Below are 10,661 nucleotides of genomic sequence, written 5' to 3'. Positions count from 1 at the left end.
AGGGTGGAGGCACGGCGCAAGATGGGAAGACCCTCTATGAGATGGATTGATTCAGTGACTGGGGTAATCGGGATGGGTGTGTCAGAGGCAGTGCAATTGGCACAGGATAGAGCAGGGTTTAGGGCTGTTGTACATAGAGTCGCTATGAGTCGCAAACGACTCGACGGCACATAACAACAACTACAAAATGTGTGTTAGGAGCTCTGGTGGCTCTGACATTCTAACCAAAAGGCTGCTAATAACACATCGTCAGTTTGAACCCACTACCTGCTCTGAAGGAGAAAGATGGGGCTGTGTGCTCTTGTAAACATTTACAGACTTGGGAACCCTCTAGTGAAGTTCTGCTTTGTCCTTCAGGGTTACTTTGAGTCAGAATCAACAGGGTGATAATGTGTTTTATTTTGGCTTTATACATATATTCACTTCATGAGCAGTATATTATCATTCTAAGAAATTACTTTAGAGGTAACTTTCTTTTGTTCCCATTTTTATAATCGTAATTTTAACAAATGTTTACAGAGAAGTTGGATTTTCTTTCATTTGTGGTTGCACATTTTCCTCCCTTCCACCCCCCTCCCCCAGGTCACTTTGCTATACACCTCTTGTTCTGGACTGTTGTCATACAAATAATGTCTAATCATATATTCCTTTCAAATATTTATTTCCTTCCCGTGTTGATTATTTATCCCCTCTTTTCTTTGTTACTCTCCAACTCCCATGCTAGTCTTGTTTTATAACAGTGGTGTTATATAGTATTTGTTGTTTTGTGACTGACGTATTTCACTCAACATAATGTCCTCCAGCATCACCTATGTTGTGTAATATTTTATGAATCCTTGTCTTTCAATGCTGCATATACTGTGTGAATATAGCATAGTTTTTTTTATTCATTTACTTGTTGATGGGCAGTTGAGTTGCTTCCATCTCTTCGCTATTGTGAATAACACAGAAATAAACACGGATGTGCATACATCTATTTGGGGGTAAGCTCTGGTTTCTTTAGGGTATATTCCTAGTTGTAGAATTGCTGGATCAAATGGAATCTCTATTTCCAACTTTCGGAGAAAGTGCCAGACCACCTTCCATAGTTGTACCATTTTACATTCCCACCAGCAGCAAATAAGAGTTCTAATCTCTCCACAACCTCGCCAGCATTTGCTGTTTGCTGCCCTGTTGAACTTTTCTATTGTTACTGGGGTGATGTGGTATCGCAAAGTTCTTTTCATTTGCATCTCACTCATTGTGAGGGATTTTGAGCATTTCTTGTGTCTGTTTGCATTCTGAATGTCCTCTTTGGTGAAGTGCCTATTCACATCTTGTACCCATTTTGTGACTGGATTGTTTACATTTTACTTGTTGAGGTTTAAAGGCAACTTTCATACAACATCTAATAACAATAGAATTTTGCTTTCTGAAAATGAAGATGACTTGGAACACTTAATGATTACGATCAAAGCCTTCAGTATGGATAGAAAGAAAATAAAAGTCCTCACAACTGGACCAATAAGCAACATGATGTAAATTAATGAAACATTGATGATTTCAAGTATCTTATTTTACATTAATCCACAATCAACAGCTAAAGAAACAGAAGTCAAGATATCAAATTATGTACTACACTGGACAAATCTGCTGTAAGGTCTCCTTTTAAGTGCTAAAGATGTGTGTTCACCCTGAGCCTGGTATTTTCAATCACCTTATATTCATGGAAAAGCTGGATAATGTATAAAGAAGACTAAAGTACAAATGCCTTTGAACTGTAGTGTTGGGGAAGAATACTGGACTGCCACAAGAATGAACAAATCTATCTTGGAAGAAAAGCAATCAGAATGCTTCTTAAGAGTGAAGACTGTGAGTGATCTGGATGAACACCGTGGACTCAAGCACAGCAGCAACCATGCAGATCTTGGGGGGAGGGCTGGGCAGGTCCACCTTCTGTTGTACTTAGTGTTACTATGAATCAGAACTGACAGCAACAACAGTGGTATCGTGAAGCCAGTGAATGGTCTAAATCAAAATACTAATCTAAAAAATGTGAAGAAAATTACATAAAAATTTCCCAGGGATAAATTTCAGAAGGCAGATGTAAAAGGAACAATGGTAACACGGGGAAGGCTGAGTCTGACTTCTACCAGCTTCACCAAGGGAAACTGTCCCCATCAATAACATCCACAGTATCAAACAAAGTGCTACAAGGTCAGACATAGCCCCCACCCCAGGCTCCTGCATCTATTTCTACTCATCATTTGGTTGGATATTCATTGCAAATTGACTCACAGACATCGTTTTACTCACAGTTGTGGGGTTTTTTAGGGAAATATGTTAGATGTTAGGGGAGGCAAAGGATATTACACAGTGAAAAGTCCAGGGTTGGCGCAGCAGTCCCAAGTCAGATTAGCAAGAAAATACAATTCCTCGATTAGTTCAGATAGCTTCTCAATCAGCAAGTGAACATTCAGGGTCAGTCTAGCAGCACAAATGCAAGAAGTTTCTGATTTCCTCAATTGTCCAGCAAGCTCATAAAGTCACAAGCCAGCTCTTCCTTCACTATCCAGCAAGCAGAACCTTTAATTCTAGCTCCATCTCCAGAAGTTCATCAGGCTATATCTCACCACAACTCTCCATAGTCTGGCCACCTCTCTCTCTTATGTTGGCCTCGTGGCTGTTGCTGATGCTGAAGACACTGATCACCAAGTGTGAAGCTTGAGTCTGCAGTTGAGGTACCTGAAGACCATAACCCCAGGGTATGCTAAGGCAATGGATATAAAAGCCATTTCCAAAAGTCCTAACACCACAGCAGGAGAGATGTGAAAGAAGTGAAAATGTAATGGGAAGAATTGACAGTCACTTGTCACAAGTGCTGAACCATAATGTGTATGACTTGTTTAATGGAAAATGAATTTGCTCTGTAAATTTCATTGACTTCTGTGGGAAGCCAAACATCAAACTAAATATTAATCTAAATGATAAACCAAATGCTATAACAGGATATGTTTTTGTTGTCGTTGTTATGTGCCATCAAGTCGCTTGCAACTCATAGTGACCCTGTGTACAACAGCCCTAAACTCTGCTCTGTCCTGTGCCAATCGCACTGTCTCTGATACTCCCATCCCGATTACCCCAGTCACTGAATCAATCCACCTCATAGAGGGTCTTCCCCTCTTGTGCTGTCCCTCCACCCTCCCAAGCATGATGTCCCTCTCTAAGGACCAGTCTCTCCTCACTACATGTCCAAAGTAAGTTAGACGGAGCCTCAGAATCCTTGCCTCCAAGGAGCCACCCGGTTCAACCCTCTCTAGGATGAATCTATTTGTTTTCCTAGCAGTCCATGGTATTCTCAATACTCTTCTCCAGCACCACAGCTCAAAGGCATCAATTCTCCTTCTATCCTTTCTAGTCACTGTCCAACTCTCTGATGCATAACAAGTGATTGCAAAAAGCATGGCCTGTATCAGACGCACCTTAAGCAGGATATGAGGGAAGTGCAAATAGAAGCTGAAATTCCTGCTGAAACAGGTCACAGGGGTCAAGCACCAAGGCAGACCTTCAGGTGTCTTCACAATTCTTAGCTTGTATTTACTAACCTCTCCATCCTGAGATAAGCATAAGGTTGACAATAGAGGGGAAAACTTGGCTTCATTTGCAAAAGAATTCACTTTATGATTTACTTCCTGGTGATTCTCAAGGAATTCACAGAGAGGCATGGCTTGAGGCTGCTTCAGTCTTTGAGCTGTTTGCCCCCTGCCTTTATGCACTCTGTTTTTTCTCCATTCTTCTTGGTGTGCCATCTTTTCTGTGTCCTTGGTTTACAACACACTTGTCAATGAAGAAGAAGACCCTCTGGAGCACAGTTCCAGATAAAGTTGTAAAATACCTGGAAAATGAAGACTACATTTACTACAGTGTTGTGCCTCTTTTTTTCATTGATGTCTCTTGTAAAATGCTGGCACATCATACAGATCTGCGATGGTGTCTAGTTGATGCTCCTTCATGAAGCTTGTAGATAACTTTTAACTGGTTGATGAGCAGTTAGATGGTTTATTAGATGGTTTAGAAAATATTAGATAATTTGGAGAATCTTCCATCCATAACTTGTAATTTGAATTTTCACTTTTCATCATGAAAGAACAGAAACCAGGGATCTTGTTCTTGAAATTATTTTTCCTGCATTTACTCCTTTATCCTCTTTTGTCTTCCTTGAAGTAAGCCTGTCATATTTTCACTCTTGATACACTGCTTGCCGAAACTGAATCACTTGTTGCAGAAGGTCAAGAATATGGATTGAAGCTCAACACCAAGAAAGCAAAGATTCTCACCACTGGGTTGATTGACAGTATCATGATAGATGGTGAAGAGATTGAGATTGTTAACAGTTTTTGTTTGCTTGGCTCCACAATCAACACTCTTGGTATCTGCAGCCAGGAAATCAAAAGACAAATTGCACTGGGAAAGTCTTCTGTCCAGGACCTCTCAAGGGTACTGAAGAGCAACGATGTCAGTCTGAAGACTAAGGTGTACCTGATTCAGACCATGGTCTTCACAATTACTAGCTCTGCGTCAGAAAGCTGGACAATGAATAGGGAGGATAGAAGGAGAATTGGTACTTTTGAGCTGTGGTGCTGAAGAAGAGTACTGAATATACCATGTACTGCCAGGAAAACAAACAGATTGATCTTGTAGAGGGAAAAACCAGGCTGCTCCTTGGAGGCAAGGATTCTGAAACTCTGTCTGACATATTTTGGGCATGTTGCAAGGAGGGACCAGTCCTTGGAGAGGGACATCATGCTCGGGAGGGTGGAGGGACAGTGCAAGAGAGGAAGACCCTGGATGAAAATCAAGTGTTTTTAATAGAAGTTAAAAAGTGAAAAGGAAATGTAGAATGCATATTTATTCACAATGGTAATTTCATTTTGCGTTTGAATTGTGTTTTCCACATTTCCCCAGTGGCAAACATATAAAGCTCCTTTTTTTTAAACACAAGATATGCCAGTTGCCATTTAGTCTAATTTATTTGTTGTTGTTGTTGTTGTTGTTGTTGTTGTTGTTGTTATGTGCCATCAAGTCACCTGCAACTCATAGCGACCCTATGTACAACAGCCCTAAACCCTGATCTATCCTGTGCCAATCTTGTCATCTCTGACACACCTACATCCATTACCTCAGTCACTCAATCAATCCATCTCATAGAGGGTCTTCCTTTCTTGCACTGTCCCTCCACTCTCCCAAGCATGATATCCCTCTCTAAGGACTAGTCCCTTCTTGCAACATGTCCAAAGTATGTCAGACAAAGCTTCAGAATCCTTGCTTCCAAGGAGCAGCCTAGTCTCACCCTCTCTAGGATGAATCTGTTCTCCTAGAAGTCCACGGTATAGTCAACGCTCTTCTCAAACACCACAGCTCAAAGGCATCAATTATCCTTCTGTCATCCCTACTCACTGTCCAGTTTTCTGATGCATAGCAAGTAATTGTGAAGACCATGGCCTGGATCAGGCATACCTTAGTCTCCATACTGACACTGTTGTTCTTCAGTACTTTGGAGAGGTCCCTGACAGCAGACTTTTCCAATGTAATTTGTCTTTTAGTTTCCTGGCTGCTGGTACCAAGAGTGTTGACTGTAGAGCCAAGCAAACTAAAGCTGTCAACAATCTACATCTCTTCACCATCTATCATGATGCTGTCAATTGGCCCAGTGATGAGAATATTTGTTTTCTTGATGTCGAGCTTCAATCCATATTGAAGGCTGCAGGCCTTGACCTTTTGCAGCAAGTACTTCAGGTCCTCCTCAGTTTCATCAGCTAGGATTTTGTTATTTATTTGCATAATACAGATTGTTGGTTAGGCTTCCTCCAATCCTGATGCCACGTTACTCCTCATAGAGTCCAGATTCCTGGATAATCTGTTCTGTATATAGATTGAAAGGTGTGGAAATAGGATACATCCCTGGAATATACCCTTCCCAATTTTTAACCGTATGTAACCCTATATTTATCATTTCATCAAGGAATATGGGTTCTTTCCATTGGAGTTGATCTATAAGAGGAATTGGTATTGAATAGAAAGTAAGGTGGATTATTAACAACAATCCTAGAATTCTGTTTTAGGTTTTGAAGTTTTATTCTTAGAAAATCGCAGAGTCATACATGCCAGGCAAATATGGGCAGGTAGTTGAGGTGAATGGATGAGGATGGACGGATGAGGAAGGCAGTGGTGAGTTAAAAAAGATTGCCCAGTCAGTAACATGGAGCCCATGGCTGCAATGTGGAACTAGGTCCTGGGTAGTGAAGCATTATAAGAGCAGAATTTAGATAACCCATGAATCACATAGAGAGATTATCACAAAATGTTAGCTATTTGTCACATCAAAATGTGGGAGGAGACATCCTTTGTTTCCTACTTTGGAACTTTAACACACTAAGGCTCATCGAAAGATAAATGTTCTGCTGAACTCTGTCCCTTGGATCTCTGAAACCATTTTCCATGGCAGACAATTAGGCTTGGTATTGTTATTAAGACAAACATTAAGACTAGTGGATTTAGAATTCTGAAAGAGAACATACTCCATATGAAATTGTGATGTGATTGTGCACCAGCCAGGAGGTCACCGTGATTTTGAAAAAGAGAAAGAGCACTGAGGCAGACACTCAACTGAAAATCAAGAAAACAAAGCATGTGATCTGCCTTCAAATTACCATTCTATTCTTGATAGAATTTCTCACTTTAGTAGCACAGAAACCTTTGGGCCCTAGCTGTCGAGCTGCTCAATTGCTTCTTCTCATTAGTGGCTAAGAGTTGCTCTTAATCACTAGTTGACTAGCTCCAGATAACTAGTCCAGAAATCACAAATAGTCCCCATTGGAGAAGTCCTTGAATTCCCATGAAGACACTCACTTGTCATACAAGTGACACAGCAACACATTCTCTGTGGGAAATCAGTTCCAGGAACGATGTCCTTGGGAGGCACAATGAAATTCCAACTGCTGGGGCTCCTTCTCTACCGCAGGTATACTTCCCAAATAATGCAGATAAAACTTCAGCGTTTGGGTAGTTGAAGGCCAACTTCAACTTTTCCATTGCAGTGAGAACCCAAGAACACTTACATTCAGTGCATCTTTTCTATGGCATAAGGAAACTCAATTTGTGTCAGTAATAACATAGATTACTGTCTCAATGCTAACCAACTGTGTAGTAGAAGGCAAGGAGGAAGAGTCATAGGAGACAGTGTGGTTTAGTCGATCAAAGTTACCAAAAGCAAAATATTATATAGAAGCTGACCACCACCAATCTGTCAGTTTGTTGTATTATGGTGGCTTTCGTGTTCTGTGATGCTGGAAGCTCTGACATCGGTGATGTTGTTGTTAGACACCCTTAAGTCAACTCATAGTGACCCTGTGCGCAACAGGACAACACCCTGAGTCTGCACCATCTTTACAAACTCTACTGTGCAGTCACTGTGTCACCCCATCTCACTGACAGTCTTCTTCATTTTTGCTTCCTTTTCCAAGGATGATTCCCCCCCCACCCCCCAGCAATTGGCTCTTCCTGATAACATGGGAGATGAAGCCTCACCACTTTTGTTTCTAAGGAGCACTCTGACTGTCCTTCTTCCCAGAAAAATGTGTTTGTTCTTTTGGCAGCCTATGTACTTCTAATCCCAGAGTGTCTCCCATGACAGGCAAGTATAGGCATGACTTCCAGACAAAGATAGACTAGAAATAAAGGTATGAAGAGCAGCTAATCCTCCGTTAAATATAATTAAAGAGGACCCTCTCCTGTTCTCTCATAATTCATTTTAGATAACTTGTAATAGTAAAGACTTCTTTTTTCCATCAAGATCTCCTTTTATTTCACTCTTTTTTAACAGGGTTTCAAGGTGAAAATGAAGAGGCACATCTGATGGCAATGACAGAACAGGGTGGAAAGAAGAATCCAAATCTGACACGTGTTCTCTCAGTAGCTGAGACTTTGCATTGTGTTCACAGTTACCCCAGGTTGACGGTGAGTGCAAGTAAGGCATTTGTGTAGTATTTAAGAACGTTGTTTCTTTTGAACGCAAAGTCTGTTGACTCCAATAAAAAGTAGGGCTCAATCTGTAGAGTTTTCTTTTGTGGAAACTTTGAAGTGGCCTTGTTCGGGCTGCCGTACTCATGATAGTCAGAGATGGAGATTTCAATCTTGTCCTGTCTTTTTTTCTTTTCTTACTGTGCTTCTGGTTAAGGAACCAGTTACTGGAGGAAGGCAGCTCGTCTAAATTCTCTGAAGCACCCTTGGAAATGCCATTAGGCATACATTTATGACCACAAGACTTAGAGGAGAGAGGTGATGAAGTTGGAGATAAGTTGAGTGGGGCAATCAAACTGTTGATGATCTCTGTCAACTGTGCACTCTGTTTTTCTATGTTTCGAAGTAGTAGTGTAGGGCTGCTAGGTGGCATTTCAAAATCTTGTTCAGGTAAAGAATCTTGATTGTTGTGTGAAACCAGCAGACTCCCTGTAGTGTTTAATGTAGCTTCCTGGCCTGCAAATTGGATTTGTTTCTTCAAAATGTCTTTTGGAAGTTGACATTCTTCTAGGATCACTATCTCCTTAGAGGCACGGATCTGCTTGTGAATATCTGTTAGTTGCTGTATTTTGTATTCTAGCTCTGAAATCTGGGCTTAAAGCCATGCCCATCGGCTGCCAACTCTTGCTCTGTCTACAAGCCACTTCCATTCAGTACTACAGTTACTGCTGGGGCACCCCTGCTCCCCTCCGCCGCCGCTCCTTCGAATCGGCCGTGGCGGGGGCTGCTGGAGGTGATCTCTAGCTGCCCGCCCGCTTCCCCCCACCAGAGGCGCCGCTGACTCGTCTCGCTCCCGCCCCGGCCGCCGCCGCGGTTTCAGACTTTTTTCTTTTTGACCTAAACTCAGAGGGTTGGTCCCACGCGCTGCTCTGCAGGAGAGAGCTGTGGCAGTCTGCTTGTGAAGACTGTGGCTTTGGAAACTCTATGGGGAAAGTTCAATGTTTTGGCAGGATCACTGGCTCAGCGGCAATGGACACGGTTTGTTTGGGGCTCTTAAAAATTTTTTGTTATGTTTTATTACTGATCCAAGCCACAGTCTTTTCAATTACTTGCTGAACATAAGAGAACTGGACAGCGTCTAAGGATGACAAAAGAAGAATCGATGCATGCACACCCATGTTCATCATGGCTTTGTTCACAATAGCAAAGAATTGGAAACAATCTAAGTGCCCATCAACAAACGAATGGATAGAGAAGCTGTGGCATATTCACACAATGGAGTACTATGCTGCATTGAAAAGCAAGGAATGTATGAAATATTATTCAAAATGGGTGACCATTGAGGACATTATGCTGAATGAAATATCTCAGCACAAAGGGACAAATACTGCATAGTGCCACTGTTGTAAAACAGGACTGACATCAGGTTGTGGGGAGACAGAAAGATGGGTTCAATAATGTATACTGCATTGAAACAGATGAGGGAGAAAATTATTTAAAAGGGGTATGTGATTAGGTATTATTGTCATGACAGGAATCCAGACTGAAGGCTCCATAGTGGAGTGGACCTGAGAAGAGGGATTGTAAAACAATGGGGGAACTTTTCTTTTACTCTTCAAAGAGAAGAGTGTACTGGGAGGACGGGGTGGGAAGGGGGAAAGTGCAACAATGAATGAATGGAAATCCAAAGTCTCTGTAAATTTTCATTAAAATTAATTTAAAAAAAAAAAAAGAAGACGAATCCATGCCTTTGACTAGTAGTGCTGGAGAAGAGTACTGAACATATATCATGGCCCACCAAGAAAAAAAAAAAAGACCAGTTCTGTCCGGGAGAAGATGAAACCAAGTTTCTCCTAGGAGGCAAAGATTTAGAAACTCCATCTCACATGCTTTGGGCATGAGGCCAGGAGGGACAGTCCTTGGAGAAGGATATCATGCTTGGAAGGGTGGAGGGACAGCACAGGAAAGAATGTCCCTTTCCCTGGATGAGATGGATTGACACAGTAACAGGGGTAATCAGGGTAGGTATGTCAGAGTCAGTGAGACTGGCTCCGGTTAGTCACAGGCAACTTAATGGCACATAAAAACAACATCTTTTAATATATAACACAAGTAGTATGCCAAGCAGTCGAAGAGACAATAACTTTATAACTGGTATTCTCCTTTTCAATAGTTAGAGATTCAGAAGACATTGATAAGAAAAAGGGATAGTCATACACCTCATGACTACTTGAGAAATACTTTGGGTAAGATTTAAATTATAAGTAGTGTTATGATGAAAATAATGACTATGGCATAAATTTCTTCAAAAGAAAGGAAATCCTGTTGTTGTTTGGTTGATATGTGCCGTCGAGTCGCTTGCGACTCATAGCGACCCTATGTACAACAGCCCTAAACTCTGCTCTGTCCTGTGCCAATCCCGCTGTCTCCGACACTCCCATCCCAATTATCCCAATCACTGAATCAATCCACCTCATAGAGGGCCTTCCTCTCCTGCCCTCTCCCTCCACCCTCCCAAGCATGATGTCCCTCTCTAAGGACCGGTCTCTCCTCACAACATGTCCAAAATATGTTAGACAGAGCCTCAGAATCCTTGCCTCCAAGGAGCCACCCGGTTTAACCCTTTCCAGGACAAATCTGTTTGTTTTCCTAGCAGTCCATGG

General features: G+C 41.7%; 1 pseudogene; it reads right to left on the bottom strand.

Moving 5' to 3' along the window:
* Window positions 1-7,789: 7,789 nt before the first annotated feature.
* LOC102855188 overlaps window positions 7,790-10,661 on the bottom strand; it is a 29,820-nt pseudogene continuing 26,948 nt past the window's right edge.

Source organism: Elephantulus edwardii, unplaced genomic scaffold (assembly GCF_000299155.1).
Source record: "Elephantulus edwardii isolate Elephantulus edwardi_28Jun2011 unplaced genomic scaffold, EleEdw1.0 scaffold00308, whole genome shotgun sequence".
Classification (NCBI taxonomy): Eukaryota; Metazoa; Chordata; class Mammalia; order Macroscelidea; family Macroscelididae; genus Elephantulus; species Elephantulus edwardii.
Note: the sequence above shows the minus strand (reverse complement) of the source record. Positions and strands in the feature narration are given on the sequence as shown.